This window comes from Phasianus colchicus, chromosome 2, assembly GCF_987193195.1.
Source record: "Phasianus colchicus chromosome 2, bPhaCol1.hap1.1, whole genome shotgun sequence".
Classification (NCBI taxonomy): domain Eukaryota; kingdom Metazoa; phylum Chordata; class Aves; order Galliformes; family Phasianidae; genus Phasianus; species Phasianus colchicus.
The window spans coordinates 36,617,996-36,634,706 of NC_143437.1; the positions used below are offsets into that span (position 1 = coordinate 36,617,996).

The following is a 16,711-nucleotide window of genomic DNA, read 5'->3' on the forward strand; positions in this document are numbered from 1 at the left end:
TCTAAGGGGCAAAGAAGAATCCTTCTCTATTTTGTCATAACTGTTCAGAATCTTTTACACCAACACAGGTAGTATTGCCATTCTCATTGTATATATATGCTAGACCACATGCGGATAGCTGTCATCACCAGCCTGAAAATTACCACAGACCTAATTAACACAGTAATAGGTTTTCCAGTCTTAGAGTTTCTGAGTGACAGTTTAATAAGGAACTTCACAGTGATCCTATAAATCAGAATCAACTTTCATCTTAACAAGACAGAACTAGTGTTCTGCAGATTAATTCTAGGGATTTCAGTATTTAGTATTTCCAGTGGATAAACATCATAATTTGTTTATGCTAACTTATTATCTCTAGTAGAATATTATTCCATGACTATCTGCTAATATTTTTCTGGAGAAGTAGTTTAAGAAAGATGCATATATTTACGAAGTGAATATTAGGTGAAAAGAGTTGTGTCTCTGTAGTTTATAAATTTGCTTAGTAATGGGAAACTATTCTGAAGAAATAGTTTTGCACTGCAGACAGCTATAGAATCAGAAGCCTTTGACCATTAGTAATCTTCAATTTGACCTCAATTTAGTATTTAACATGTAAATTTAATATCTGTAAATCCATCTGAATTAATTGCATCCTTGCACTTTAAATGAAATAACATGAAAGTAAGCCACAAAGCACAAGTTTGTTGACTTTTAATAAAGTCCATTTATATTTTTGAGCAAATTAGGATTTGATCCAATTAAGCAATTGTGCACGTACTTGAAATAGAACAGGTGTTTAAAAGCCTTGTAGAATCAGGGTTTTAAGGGCACATAGGGTTAAAACTTTCCTTTTTATGCAGACTGAAATTATAGCTCCTCATTGCTTTAATTCCAAAACTGATAAACATCTCATATTTCTCAGGCCTGTTGTACCCAAAAGTTTTTAAATCCATAGACAGTATGCAGCTTTGTTGCCACCTGTAGTTCTAGGAATCAGAAAAATACTCTTCAGTTCAATTTGTAATGGTTTAGCCTCCAGGTTGCAAAATTGCCCTCTTAGTTCAGCATCCAGGAAAGTTCATGCACGCATATGGATACACACATACATTCACAGTGCTGAACAAGAAATTAAGAGACCATTAGTAGAAATATTTAATAACATATTTCTTCTTGTTCAACATGAAAAATGAACATAACAAGACACTGATTGCTATACAAGTTTTTCCAACTAGCATTAATGTAACAGGACACTTCTAAGGGAGGAATTACACATATCATTTCAACTGAAAGGAAAGAATTCTGAGATCATTACTCTGAAAAACAACTTGGATGTGAATGAGCATGCCATTATAGTTTCACAATCCTTCATACAGAGAGCACAATTAAGAGCAGAATAAAAATGGCTTTCAGAAAGTCAGACTTCAGTGAAATCAGAGATTTGGAAGGAAAGATCATTTCAGTCATCTTCTATGAGTAAAAGGTGTTAAACAATAATAATTAAAAAGAATGCTGGGGACACATGGTTAAGGAAATATACATATGATGAAACGTCTTGGTGAATATTTTAAGACAAAAATTAAATATGTAGAAAGAGAACACCAGGTCATAGTAATAGAGATGGGTGTAAAAATGCAACAGAACAAAGTCTGGATTAGAAAAATGAAGTCACAAAAAAATCTAATAGAAGAAATGAATGGCAACAAGAAACCACTTCTATCCCAGAACCAGACTGTAAGCAAGACAGATTGTTAGTTTGCCCCTGCAGAAATTGGAAGTGATTGATGTATGACACTGAAAGTTTCTAAATACTTAATGACTTTTTGCACTGTCTGTAAAAAGATAATTTGCTATCAGATACTATCATAATTAATATCAGGCATAAAGGATCAAGACTTCAGTGTTGTGTAGTGAAGAGTAAGTTGATACTTGATTTAATCATGTTTTCAAACTGCCTTCAGCTGATTTTCTTCCAGAAAAATGGAAGAATTCATTAATAGAAGGTCAGTATTTTTAGTAGCTTATTTTGAGAAGTTGTGACAGATGGATATGAAAAAATATCAGAAGTCAAAAGATGTGCCTTAAAGAAAATGTCCAAAAATTGCAGATATTCTTACTTGTATTCCTGGAAAATGCATTGGAGCAAATAAACAAGCAATCTGTGAACATATTGTGTAAAGTGGAGAAGTTAATAATCCCTAACTTTTGTGTGTCAAGAATGAATCATACCTAATCAGTTTCATTTCCTCCTACAAGAAGTAAAGGCTTTACGATTGGAGGAGAAACAGCAGATATATCACAATTTCAGTAAGGTTTTCAGAAAGACTGGCTCATGTATTTTTGAAAGAGACTAGAAAAGCACAGTCTAGACAAGAATGCCACAGCCACATGGAAAACTGTGTAGCTTCCACTGACTAAGGGGACTCTGTAGGGTAGATAGAAAGCTATCAAATGTTTGCAAGGATAACCCAGAGAAGCAAATAGAAGATGTGTTCATTAATTATGGAGAAGAACCAAGGCAAGACTGTACTAATTAGAATGAAATTCAAAGACATATCAGCAATTTTTAGATGGTGCCTGGAAAGAAACTCAAAACAACAAAAAAACATTACATATTATTTTTCCATAATAAGTTATTATATAGAGAGTGAAATAAGCAAGCTAGGTCAGAGAGCATTTTGACTATGGTTTGTAATGGTGACACCGCTTGTCATAATTGATAACGTTGCCATTCAGGAAACTGTCACCTTCAGTCTCATCTATGGTGTTCTTTCTGTTACTATGCGAGCACTCATGAAACCCACCTGGCAAAAACTTTATGATATGCCAGTGTTGCCACCATCGTTTCCAAAATATTGAATCTGATATTCAGTTCTGTACACAGTTGCCTGATCATAATCTGCTGATTCATGCAGATGAGCTGACTGAGACACTCTTCATTTTGTGATATGACAACTGTGCATGGCCATATGGAACTTCATTCGTCTTGCGTGTAGATGTCACCACTACTGAAGTGCATCACCCACCACCTCACTGTGTTCACATCCAGTTTGGTTTCCAGAAATGTTCAGCAAACTTTGATGAATATCAATGGGTGAAAAATTTTCCACGTGGAGGAATTCAGTTCCACGCCTTTGCTTCATAAAGGTCCCTTCCAGCCCAAACCATTCTATGATTCCATAAGCACTCGCATGTCAAACATTATTTTGTCAGTCTACCCTTCTGCTGTCATCTGTCACACAGCAACAAAATGTAAGGGAATATTGGCAGGAAGTTTCATCCTCTGCTGCCATACCATCAACATCCTCCAATAACACTGTGGGCCAACATAATAAAATAAGAGGCATTTGTTTTGGAGCAGCATTCTTATATGATATATTTGTTAGTACAACTAAACCTTCCAGAGAGGCATTTAGTGCTCTAAAGAACCCAAGAGTAGACAGACCACAGAACAATTGAAGCCAGAAATTCAGATACTTCTGTGACCTACTAGCTAAATTCGGAATTTGCAGAGGTGTTAGTTGGAGTGCAAAACTCCACAGGATCAAGTCAAGCATCATTACTCAAACTCCCTCTACAAGACAGGGGTTTAAGAGCCTTAGTGCTATTTGTGCTTTTAAATACCTACTCGCTGGTGATTCCAGTTGTGAGCTAGGCATTTTGCTCATGCATGTTGCTTGGATAAATTGCTATGATTACACCTCTACTTTCCTTTCCTTTTTCACTTGATGCAAACAGTCACCCAAAATAGAAGAATTTCATTCCTCCTGCTGCAGAAACCTGTGTTTTATGCAATTCAGAGAACATAAATTCAGAAGCCTCCACTTCCTAGACTGTCAGTGGAGTAATTAAGGTAGTTTCCCTGAGCTTGATGACAGGCATGAAATGTATACTCCATGCCTACCAGGTAGACACTTGAAGATATAAGTTATTTGCATCCTTCTACGTTCTTCCAGACTGCTGTCTCTTAATGAAATTCCATCTTAGAAATTAATTCCTAAACAAGTTCTTATGTCTCCCAGCTGGCTGATATATCCAAAAATCTGGGGAGTCTCTCAAAATAATAGTTTTAGGCTGCAGCATGTAACGTGAATTCATAAACTTGAGATCTTCTTTTAATGTATTATGATTGCTATTATTATTATTGTTATTCGTTTTTATTGTTATTATTGTTATTATTATCATTTTATTTTGGCACATATTCTTCTCAATATCAAGTGCCTAATTCTTCTGTAGGCACTTATAAAGAGGTAACATACTTTAAACTTTGCTCAACATCCAGACACAGTGGATGACTAAAACATGCATCAGTCTGGCCACTGTTCTCATGGTTTTTTTGTGACATTTTCTCATTCTACATCATGAGTACTGTGGGATCCACTCTATGGGTCCCCTTTATTTAAAAACCTTTGCAGGAGTTGATCCTGTGGGGAGACCAGGACAATACGCATAAGGAGACAAAACATACATGTCTTTGAGATCGCATCCAGCCCTAATATTTTAGGATTTGTCCCTTTGGCCTCCATACTTCAGAGAGATCTCATGTTCAAGTAGGAATCTGTTTCCCAGAAATTACCCATGCTTCTGTATCCACAGCTGTTTTTTTGTCCTTTTCTCCATAGATGTACTGTTTTATTTTGTTCAGTAGGAAAAAGTGCAAGAAGGTATAAGGCTACTCTGACAAGATCTGTTTTCCATGGACTCATGCCAGTTGGCATTAATTATATTGTTTTCCTTTAAATTTGTGTGTAATAAAGGCTTTTATCTGTTTGTCCGTTCTTTTCTTCAGGCTCAATGACAAGCTAACAGACATAATTAGTCTGATAATCTTATTAGTACTTTTAAAATATTGGCTGTTCCATGAGGTATTGAAAAACAACATTAATTACTGTTAACAAGGGATTCTTCCAGAACTGTTTAAGTGTGAATTTTCTAGGAATCCTAAAATCCTCATTTTAAAATATCTAACTCCTGTAACTGTTGTTAAAATTTCTCCAAGATTCTGATGCAAGATTAAACAGTTTTTCATATCCACATCTTCTATCATAATATATATTTTGGAACACTTTTTCTGTCACATATTTGAAATGAAAACATAGAGCTATCAAATCTCATTGGTCAATTAAATTGGTCAATTAAAAATCAATTGATTTTTATCAACCAGTCACCTTTTGATTGAATTGTTTTATGAGAAATAGCATGGGAAAAAAAAAGGTAAAATTTTTTTGAAAATCCCAAGGATTCTGCATTAGTAGAATCAATATTCAAACATGCATCACACAAACTCAGGACTTTCAAAACAAATTTTAATTTAAAAAAAGATAGAAATAAAGCTTTGTGTTGAAAGCTGTGCCCCCATTTTTAATTTTTTTTTAATTTACTTTGTTTTTTTTTTTTTACTTTCAAGTCAGTGTAAAGTAGAAGATAACTTATTTTTTTTAGCATTTGTAATTCCATTTTCAGAAGTTTCTGTAATTAAGACACGTGCCCAAAAGTTAAAACTCATGTAGCCTGCGAGGAAAAGTTCATATTCAAATGTAATCATTAGTAACAATAATCTATTTGTGACCTCACAGTCATAGTTGTGTTGTTAATTACAAAGTTTAACTTTTCGGTGATTTGAACTGAAATGAGATCATTTGCATATTGATGTGGTAATTAGTAGTTTCCATTCTTTTCATGCAGTACATATATAATTTATCGCTTGGACAGAGATGCACACAATTATAGTAAGAATCTGACATTTTTTCACTGCATTCTCATACTGAACATCTCTGCTTTTTCCCCAGAGAATGCTAAAATTTCAAGCTCATTACATTCTCAGCAACAGAGCAAAATTTAGAATTGCATTCTGTACTGGAGATGGAAAATAGGTTTTCATACAAAGGGAGCATAAGATTCGCTCCTCACCAAGCAAATAAACAGAATATATAGCTTCATCTCGGCTGTTTCCCATGCTGTGTTTCTTGTTTCACCCAGTGTAAATGCATGCCTTTAAGATGGATGTAAGTTCTGTCTTTTCTCTGAAACAAACTTAAAGGGATAGTGAATTCTACTTACTAGTGAATAATGTAACTGCCATCACATTACTTAAAAGCAGAATTCTGTGAAGGGAGCATAAAGGACTTTGATCCAACCTGCAGGGGAAATAGTAAGGCATGCTGGATGCCCCATGGGAAGAAACCACCTTCAAATTATGTCCAAGAAGCAGAGTGAAGGGAGAATTTGGACATCAACCTAAGCAACGGTCTGCCGTTGTGCTGCTTGTGGTGCCCTACTGATGCCTACCAGCAATTCACAGTGAGACTCTGTGCCTTGGTTTAACAGCTGTGTGTGTAGGCAGATGGCTTCATTTCATCAGCCATCTTCTGAAGAAAACTGGTTTAAAAGGTAGCAGTGTTTTTCCTCTAGAAAAAAACATCTTCCAATGTATATACATCTCATAATTTCAAGAGTGAGAGAAAGTGTGAAATTCTGTAGAGATCCCTTAGAAATGGGTGTGCTTTGAATACACACTTTTATTCCTCTCTAAAATACATTGTTTGGTTGGGAATAACTCAGGCATTTATATAATATCAAAACTATTTACTGCAGTAACCAAGAAAACATGATATGCTTTATTTCCAGAAAGGTTATTTTAAAGCCACTCATCCGAGAGGAGAATGAATTGCACAAGGAAGAGTTTGCTAATTAATCACAGTCCAAGCTTGCAAACACTGAACTAGGAAATGGTAGAACACTAGAGTTCATTGTGTTTGTAGCTGTGCATAAAAATTTACACTAGAAAATGAGTAGGAGTACCAGCAAACTTATACTGAATAATCAGTTTACTTCATCAGCCTTTTCACTATCTTACCTGCTAGTAATCATAGAAATGCTTTCCTGACTTTCATGTGCGTCAGGGGTTACCATCGTGCAGCATCAGCAGGGGGTAATGGAAACCTGGAAGTGCAATGTATCCTTGCTTGAACAGCTGTAATGAGATAAGAACATCCAATAATGTGAACAACAGAAATTAACTGGAAACCTCATCCCCAGCAGGAGTGATCCTTTCTCATCCTGATCAGGAAGCACTGCTCTTTTACAGGAAAAGAAGCTGCCATGGGGTGATGCTGGGAGTGCCTGGTATCCTCCTCTGGCTTCTATGCTCACAGCCTGGATGGCCAGAATGGGCACAGGGCTTCCCCAGCTCATTCATCTGAAAAGCAGTGGCCCCTCAGCACTGGTATTACATTTAACATACTGTTCCAGGCTAGAACACACAAAGGAAGAGAGAAAACACCAATAAGTTACTTCATTTTTTTCACTTTTTTTTTTTTTTTTGAAAGTGGCTTAGTGTCAAAAAAGTCAGGTCTGAATTTTCAGACACAGGAGGATGAATGTGTAGTCATCCTCAACCACCTGTGGCAATCAATGCCCAAGATCAGCAGGCCCCGAGAGATTCATCAAGCCTTCCCATTTCCTGGAGGCAATATCATGCTGACATTCCCCCAGCTCAGCCATGACCAGAGTGTCTCCTAAAACACTGTATCCCTTCACAACTAATTCAGAGTTTGTTCAAAGCAGTCAAACTCTTTCACTCATTCGGTGACTTTACAATAAGCAGGATCCACGTATTACCCATAGCAGGTACGTGCTTTGATTTCTCTGCTTTAGTTCTGCTGTATTAAAAGAGGAAGCATAGTTTGTATCCTGCTTTTGAAATAACAAAAACAAATAAAAACATTGTATAACTTCTTTTTGTAATATCCAAGTATTTTCCAGTAAATAAACCAGAATGACTAAATGAGATTTTGCATTGCATTATTACAATTTGTATTCTAATAACTGTGAAAAACTTTCCATTAATTGTATTGGCTTTGACATCAGCAAGGGGAAATCTTTTCTGATTTTTACTGCAGCTTTCTTACAAGTAACAAAAAGGTTATTTAATTATCTTTTACTTTCTGTAGTGTGATAGATATTTTGGATTAAAATGGATTACAATGGATTACAAAATATAATAAACATATCTTCAAGATTTTTCCTTAAAGTAATTTCCTTTATAACTGCAGCTACCTGAATTACACTAAAACACTGATAATTCTTAGAATCATTCTTCACATTAGAAAACAAATGTTTTTTTTTAGTGTGAAACTACAGAATGTACAAATAAAAAGGTTTGATAAATATTATTGTAATTGAGTTCTGATTCTTTCTGTTAAGATCACAGCTCATGTGCGCTTACAAATCTGAGTATTATCTGCAGTAAAGCCACAATCATTTCTAATTCATATTTAGTGAACAAAATAAACATATTGATGTGAAATTTAAAGTTGTAAGCTTTAGAGATAAATCTGAAACCAGTAATCATTAAACCAAACTAAAAAGAAGTCAATACCAATTAGAGCTGAAGACCACTGGAGAAGAACGGAGAGTGAATTTTCATTTCATTCTTACTACTGTTTATCCTTGTGTAAGCTCTTCATATTCTTTATCTTAATTCACCTTCAGGAGTGTATTTGAGCTACTGTCAGCTATAGTTATTACACACCAAAGATGTTTTTTGACAGTTTCAAAGTATAACACTTGGCTATAAAGCTGTACCTGGATAAGAAGCATTTACATAGCCCTCAGCAGAGCAACTTGTGTTTCAGTCAAATTTATTGGATTGATTGCAAGAAGTATGATGAAATATAGTGACTATACTACACAGAATACGAAATAGTCCTTGTTTAAATCTTTCTTTGCATCTCAAATTTTGAATTAACTGACAAATTTCTGGGCTTAAAGAAAGGAAATTTCCACTATAATATTTTGTATTAAATAACAATAAATATAACAATAAATAACAATAAATAATATTTTGTATTAAATAACACATCTTCTTATATAAATGATGAAATACATAGAAGCTAAAAATGAAATGTAAATATACTTTGAAGGATTCCAAGTCAGTGGTATGAAGTAAGGAAAACTAACAAATTGTTGTTCATCTGGTAGCTCATTATTCTTTGTAGCTGTCCTAAAACCGTTAAGAGCTGTCTGCAGAAGAAGTATCTGTTTTGCCACACATCTCTTTCGCCATCTTCTTCAGTTGATGGACCAAATCCCATGAGGCAACCAGAGTTCTACAGAAGGCATATGACTGGGAGCATGCTCTATATTTTCAGTATTTCTTCAGTCTTCAGGATTGTAAATAAATAAGCTTAGGCTTATATTTAAAATGTCAAATAACAACTAATAATACCTCAAATTTCAAAGCTATCAGGTACGTTTATTTCAAGAAATGGAAAAACTTACCAATAAATGAAGTCTATTGAAAATGGGCTTTACTTACATTTGCCTTGATGTAAACAGAGAAGAGCAAAGAGAGAAGCTTGTGACTATTGGCATAGTTATAAGCAGGTACAATTGTCAGTTTGAAGTGAATTAAAGGAGAAAAGAGCAAAGAGTCAAATGCAAAAAGACAGTCTATTTTTTACATAAAATCAGTGTTTTATTATAATCAGGTTTTATGCAGGTCTTCAGGCACAAGTCTACCACTGGAGATTTCAGCAACAAGCTTTGTGAAAAGGAAAAACTCCCAGTTTAATTATCACTTCAGATGAAATTGTTGGGTCCAGCTGTGAAACACAGATACAGAGTGACATAAGATTTCAAGGTTCTGAATATTGTTGAATGCTGGAATACTTTTATAATATGAGCTATCAGAAAAGACCTATTATATAATGCAATAAGAATTTCACAAATCGAATATTTTTTTTTCCATTTTTAATTCCTTTTTTTTTTTTTTAATTTAATATCATCTAGAAGATATTATTCATGGACAGATGTAAAAACCTAAGTTTTGTCTTACTTTATTAATAGTAATGAAATTTAAGAGTACTTTGAGGAACTATTCATATTAATGTGAAGGCTCATTAACTAGTCATGGGCATACAGGCCCTTTTAAAATGCACCTGACAATACTCTGCCTCTTCTTGCTTTCTCTGTCTCCTACTCTCATACACTTTAGACTCACTTTTTCACGTTTTCTCATGTATGAGTAATACATAGATATTTATAGCACATGAATTTCAAAATTAAGCTTGCAATCAGCTAATGAAAACTATCTTTAAAAGTCATTGATTTTATATTAGATAGATGTGAAAAACTGACAATTCATTTCCCTTATATTTAGAAGTAGAAGCGATATATTATTTATTGCAATGGTCTTTTTAAATAAGCTTTCTAATAAAAATGGAATCCACTTGGAAATCTATACTCCTCTTCAATATCTTGCAAAGACTACATTAATGTGACATTTTCAAAAATAATTACTTTTTAGAAAATATTTCCCATGATTTCTCATGGATTTAATTCTTACTAACCCATATACAAATAACTATGTTTGAATTATTAGTTCAGGAATCAGTAACCAAAATGTGGCACACATGAAAAAGCTTTTATAATTAAAACAAAAGTCAAATGTTACAAGCTTAACATTTTCAGAGTTAAGTTCAGCAGAAAAAGATGTATTAGCAGTACTTGGCAGGTGTTACAACAGAGGGTTTGAGTCTTTCATCCATTAACCAGTTTTGAATCTATAGGCAGAACAAACATGAAAACTGAAATACTCCCTGCTTTCTATTGTCAGAAAGGGTAGCACGAAAATTTATGTTTTAGTTATCTGTTAAAACGAAATCCAAAAACACTGGAATATATTATAATTGTTTTAAGTACTAACTCTGTGCTCTTTCATCTAAGCATAAGTTCTCAGTATTTCAAGTATTGGCTTTAAAATTCCAGTTGGACCAAGCCACCAGAGAGTAAGAAAAAGTACATGATTTCATTAAAAGTTGTGACTAGAACATAATTTACATATATGTGAATGTATATGCATACAGTCAAGCATTATAAATTAGTATCAAAGCACTAAAGTTCTGAACATCAAACTCAAAGCCTATAAGTCTGCTTTCATCCTATAAATTCTGAACAGTACCTCATTTTAGTATATTTGATATTTCTAAGTCCAGGACATAATTTTGAAGGGTAAAATTATTTCATACCTTACTTCCTATTCCTAAAAATACTATTGCCCTATTAATGATAACATTGTACAGCCCATTTGATCATGGAGAATTTCACAATTTCCTTATAAAATACCTCAGAAAGGATTTAATTTGCTCATAATAGCTGGACAAAAGCAGCAAAAGAGGAAAGACTTTTAAGACTGCTCTTCCCACAGATATGACTACAATTTCACCAGGCAAAAAAATGTTAACAGAATCAGCTCAGTGAAATGCTCCAAAACACGAGATTTCCAGAATGATCAAATGCAGCTAGCTGTGATTAACCAATCTTTAAGACTAATAAAAAAAATAAAAGTGAAATCTTTCTTTTCTGTTTCATACATCCTAAAGTGACTGTAGCAATTTTTGAGGTTTACTTGTGAATATAATTATAGTTAGCAGGAAAAGCTAGCACATAGTACATAATTTGAATGTAATTTCTTTTTAACAGTCTTGCTCCAGAAAAAAAAAAAAAAAAAAAAAAAAAAAAAAAAAAAAAAAAAGGAAAGCTTTCCTTCTCTTTATTCTTTTGCATCTTTAGATTTCAAAAGTATTTCTTAACAAATTGTTTTATCAAAACCTTGCCAGCAAATTATTAACTATAATTCTTGTATTAGCAGAATAAGCAGATAGCGTGCTTTTATGATTGAAAATGAACTGGAAGCATGTAAAAAACATGTATCACCAAATGAATCTTGACTGCTAATTGACATTTTTTGTCTTTTACTAAGTACACTTACAGTGCCTTTTAAGTTCTACGCTAATATGACAATGACTGAAACTGAACTGTTGAGATGTCAGCTCTCAGATCCACAGAAGAGTGACAGGGTTTGCGCATGTGCTTTATCTGCTTTGCATTTCATTCAGCTACACGTGTACAGCCACAAACAATAACTGAAGACTTTTAAAATGCCCTTCTCAGACAATTTTCTTTACTCCTGAGATGAAGTCTGGAAAAAAACTAAAGGGGGTGGGAAATCATTTGAAGAATGGCCTTTCCCTATCTCCTATATAAAAAAATTAAGTTCCTGCTTTAGGTCATTTGTGATACTAAATCTTCCTTTACCTCTTGAATAAAAATAAAAGTAGCACACTGAAGGAATTTAGCAAAGTTTGATCTGTCTATAAATATGTACCAATAAATAAGGCTCTTTCTTAGTTTTGCATTAAGTGAGAAAGAATGCTAGTGGTTCCAGGAATGCATTAGGAGGAATGTTGCCAGAAGGTCCAGGTTCCACTCCACTCAGTCCTGGTGATGGCACCTGTCCTGGACTCCTCACGGACATACCACAGAAAATCCAGTGAAAAGCCACAAAGATGACAAAGGGACTTGAACATCTTTCCTATGAGGAAAAAGAGAGCTGGGACCATTCAGCCTGGAGAAGACTCAGGGATATCTCATAACTGTATAGAAACTTCTTCTGCAAAGAAGATCAAGTCAGACTCTTTTTAGTGATTCCCAGTGCCAGGATAAGAGGTAATGAGTACAAACTGAAACACAGGAGTTACCCTCAAACATCGAGAACCACTTCTGTACTGTGTGGATGATGAAGCACTGTAACAAGTTGCTCAGAGATATTGTGAAGTCTGCCTCCTTGGATATCTTCAGAATTCGCATGGATGATGTACTGGGTCACCTGGTATGGGTGGCCAAGCTTTAGCAGGGCACTAGATAACCATCAGAGGTCCCTTCCAACCTCAGCATATCTGTATGATTCTGTGATTGCAGCTGTATCAAAACTATGGAGAAGGATTACAAATATGCATCTTTTACAATAATACTTTTGAAATATAAGCAAGGGAAGACATACAATTCTATATTATTTCAACTGTACTCTCACTAAAATATCAAAACATCAAAATTAAAGTGTATTTGTCTTTATCAGGATTTGCAAAGACATTTTATTTCCATTAATTTATATCATTAAAACATAGGGATAGAACTGAAATTTACTACTTATTAAGAGTGACCAAGTCCTTCCAACCTCTAAGATTATATACACAGGAAATTCTTGGCAAATAAGAAAATGAAGCACAGATGTCCTGCACTTTAGAAACCAGACTCTGACCAAAACTCAGTTCATACAGCAATTTCTTCTAGAGTTTGGGGCATCCTGTTCACTACTTCTCACACAAAGATACCTGGAGGATTTGTGGAATCCACAACAAAGGCATTAAAGAGTATTTTCTTCTCTATTCTATTAGGCTCTCAATCATTGCAGCTCCTCAATAAGATAGTTGCATCTAATCCAAGTGGAATATGCATTATATTATTAAGACTTCTCTTTTTCTGAATTAGACACTTTGTGTCTATGTCATGCAATTAAATAAAATAAGTAATTTCCTTATACCAGATGAGATTAGGCAGCTTTTTTCCTTTTCAATTTAAACAAAACAATGTCTCCTCATAAAACTAATAGAAATCTACATAAAAGCACTATAGCTGCTATTATGCAGAAAGAAGGCAGCAAGAAGCTACTCATTCATCTAAGAGTTTTCTCCACCACTAACAAAATATATTGGAAAATGGTTCTTAAAACCATTTCCAATAAATAATTTCCAATAAATATGTAGAATTCTGCTGTGTAAATCACACAGAACATTCATTTTATATTCATAATATTAGAGGTTTAGTTTTGTTCTTTAATATATAGTTCTTCCAAAGATTAAGAAGGTTTGTATACACACAAAATTAGATCTTCATAAGGTTTTTGCAGTCTACCCAGTGCAATAACAAGTAATTTAAACCAACATCAGTTACCTAAAAACAAATTGAAGTTTTTACATTTTGTGTTTCTTATTACCATAATCATGGAAGCAATAGTCTCGTTTGCTGTGGAGGTTTTAGCTACTGCCTTTGGGACATTATTAGAGAAATCTCCCTGGCTGTATCCACTAAAATAATCTTCTCCCTAGCACGTAGGCACACACTGGTGATAGTGAGCTCAGAAGAGCTGCAAGGTGTCTGCTATGGGCCCAGTGCCTGGCTTTTTTTCACCTCACTTAAGCGAAAGCAAGTCCACAGCTCAGGTTCCATGTGTTGTTCACCTTTTCCTGAGGTAATCATGCAATCAGGAGCAGGGTCAGTAATTGCTGCAGCATGGAGAAGCTCACTCAGCCTCTCTGAGCTCGGGGCAGGATCCCTTCTGTTTGCTTTTACTTCACAGGCACTTCTCATCTCTTTCTTTCCCCTTAGACTCAGTTTCCAGCTGATCAATTGCCTAATGTGTATCACTTTTCTGGAAGGGAAATGTGTCCAAGAAGACAGACCATTACAAACCCAAGAGGAAATGCTTTAAATTATTTTCTCAACAATATAGAACAAACTGACACAGTGTCAGTTTATTCTAAGAAGCTTGAACAAATTTAATTCCAAAGAAATCATTGTTTTTCTCCTTTCCCTTTTTAAGGAAGAAAAGAGAAAAGGGGCATTTTAGATGCAAGCCACCTCAGAGCCTTAGGATAGCAGGAATTTATATTTCCACACATGGCAAATACAAGGCAGTTTGCTCTTGCTGTGAGAAGTAGGCTACCTGCATTTTCATACTGCAAGTATGTGAAATCCTCTGGCCAATACTTCTGAACTAGTAGGGTGTTGTAAATCAACATTCAGGCTTACTTTGCAGTAACTTTCCTCATCCACACTTTCTCTTTGGGCTTCTTCTGTCTTTATTTCTAGTGTTTTTGGCTTACCTATCAGCAGCCTTCCAGTGGCACAAGTGGTACTTTCATTTTTATTTTTATTTTTTTTAACTGTTGGTATCTTATAGCTCTATATACATTTTCTCATAGCAGATTTCCTTCAGGTTGATTAATAACCAGCCATCCAATGAGTTTGCTACCTGTGGACTCGAAAGACAGAAAGTAGAATTTAAAAGGCCAACCCTCTCTCTTCAGCCTAAAATTCAAGCGGTAAATACGCACAGATATTAAAAACAATTTGATTCCAGATTTCTGCCCTTATGAATTACTTTTGCCTATATTTAAGGATACAAGATGTTTAACATTGAATACTCTTTAATTCTTCTGAATGTAGACATCTAACCATAGATATCTAGTTCAATATTTTTGTTTAGAAACTGCATACTTAACATGAAGAAAGTGACCTTCTTAGATTGGAGTTCTCTTCCCTATCTGTATGATTGTCAGTGCTAGAATAATCACATCAAGAGTTCTTTCTGTACTATTTATATAAGGAGATGAGATGTCTTGTTTGGCCTCTCTCACCCAACTCATAGGCACTTAGTGAATTTTACACAAAGCTTATAAATGTTCTCTCTGAAATTAGTAGGAACCTCTGCATTTTTAATTGAAATGAGTTTAACATTTAACATTTAACCTCCCTCCATCTGCGTCCAAATATTTGAACATCAAGATTTCTTTATGAATCTAGCAAAAAGAAATGGAAAGTTTTAAAGAATAAAAAGCGTTAAGTAATCTTACAATGTTTACACTGTAAGCAATAATCTTTATAATCTTGATAAATGAATGCATATGAGCAGTAAGGTTACTCATCAAAAGGTACATGAATAAGCGTAGCCATATTTCTCACTATAGCACAGCTAGAAAGACTTGAACCTATACAGTCAATTTCCTTCAATAAATGCTTCTTTCTACAAAGACAGAAGGATACTTTCTGAAAAGAGATCTCTGAAGAAACAAGAGGCATTACTCTCAAATGACCTATATATGTAATGTGTGCTCACCAACTGTTCCACACAATCAGGTAAAAGACTACACATGGTTAGTGGAGGAGATTTGTTTACATAGTCAACTGATTAGTGTCATCTCCAACACTACCGTTCTAGTTCCCATCAGGACAGCAATTTATTTCTTAGCTTCCTTCCTGGTTGACAGGTTACACAACCAAGAAAATGGGTCAGATCATAAGTGTAGCAAGCCATCTGCCTGAGAGTTTCCAACAGAAGGATTAGATAATAGGAACAGAAAAAGCCTGCGATCTTTTGTTTATCTTCTCAGCAATCAGTAATCTAGCAATTTACAGACCTAGAATTTGAATTCAAGCCACCATCAATAACAGCCTGAACTTCATCTACCTTCCATCTACCTTATGTGAATAGATGTGGTGTTTCTTTTTTTTTTTTTTTCTGCTTACACTTTTGGTGTCTGAGAAGTGTCTGTAAAAATAGGTTCTCCCATGGAGAGAAAGGGCTTGCTTTTGTTTTCAGCCTGATACCGAGCCATAACACTCAGATAAAGAAAAGCAATAAATAATCATTCTACATTTATCTTTTTCATACCTGTCACAGGTGAACAGTTTATTATCTCTCTCAAGATCACAGTTTTTTCCAAGCAAAAATTTCATGTGAATCATCCTTAGTATAAAAGTGTTCCCACTCCATAAAACAGTGATAATCTTATTACTTAAATGTACTTCTTCCTGCAATACCATGTTGATTGTAAGAAATTTCAGTGGAAAAATAAAAAAATGAAGTCCATAAAATATTATTAATAAAAACAGAAACTCCTGAAATGAACAGCAGCCACTGTGGTAGTTTTCTGGTGTCAGATATTGATGATACTTGTGGTAGCCAGAACATATACTCTTATAATAGATATAAGACCTGAAAGAAACACAGGATCTGCTGGAGTAATGGTTGAACATTTGTAGACATTTAAATAACCGATATAATATTTAAAAACATAATACACTTACTTGGGGTTCTCCTTACCCTTGA

General features: G+C 34.5%; 1 long non-coding RNA gene across 1 annotated transcript; it reads right to left on the minus strand.

The window, feature by feature from the left end:
- Window positions 1–14,624: 14,624 nt before the first annotated feature.
- LOC149918960 (uncharacterized) lies at window positions 14,625–16,370 on the minus strand. The gene is made up of 2 exons (XR_016464682.1): window positions 16,274–16,370; window positions 14,625–14,854 (listed from the first exon to the last, which is right to left on the minus strand). It is a non-coding gene; the product is annotated as an uncharacterized LOC149918960 (long non-coding RNA).
- Window positions 16,371–16,711: the final 341 nt, after the last annotated feature.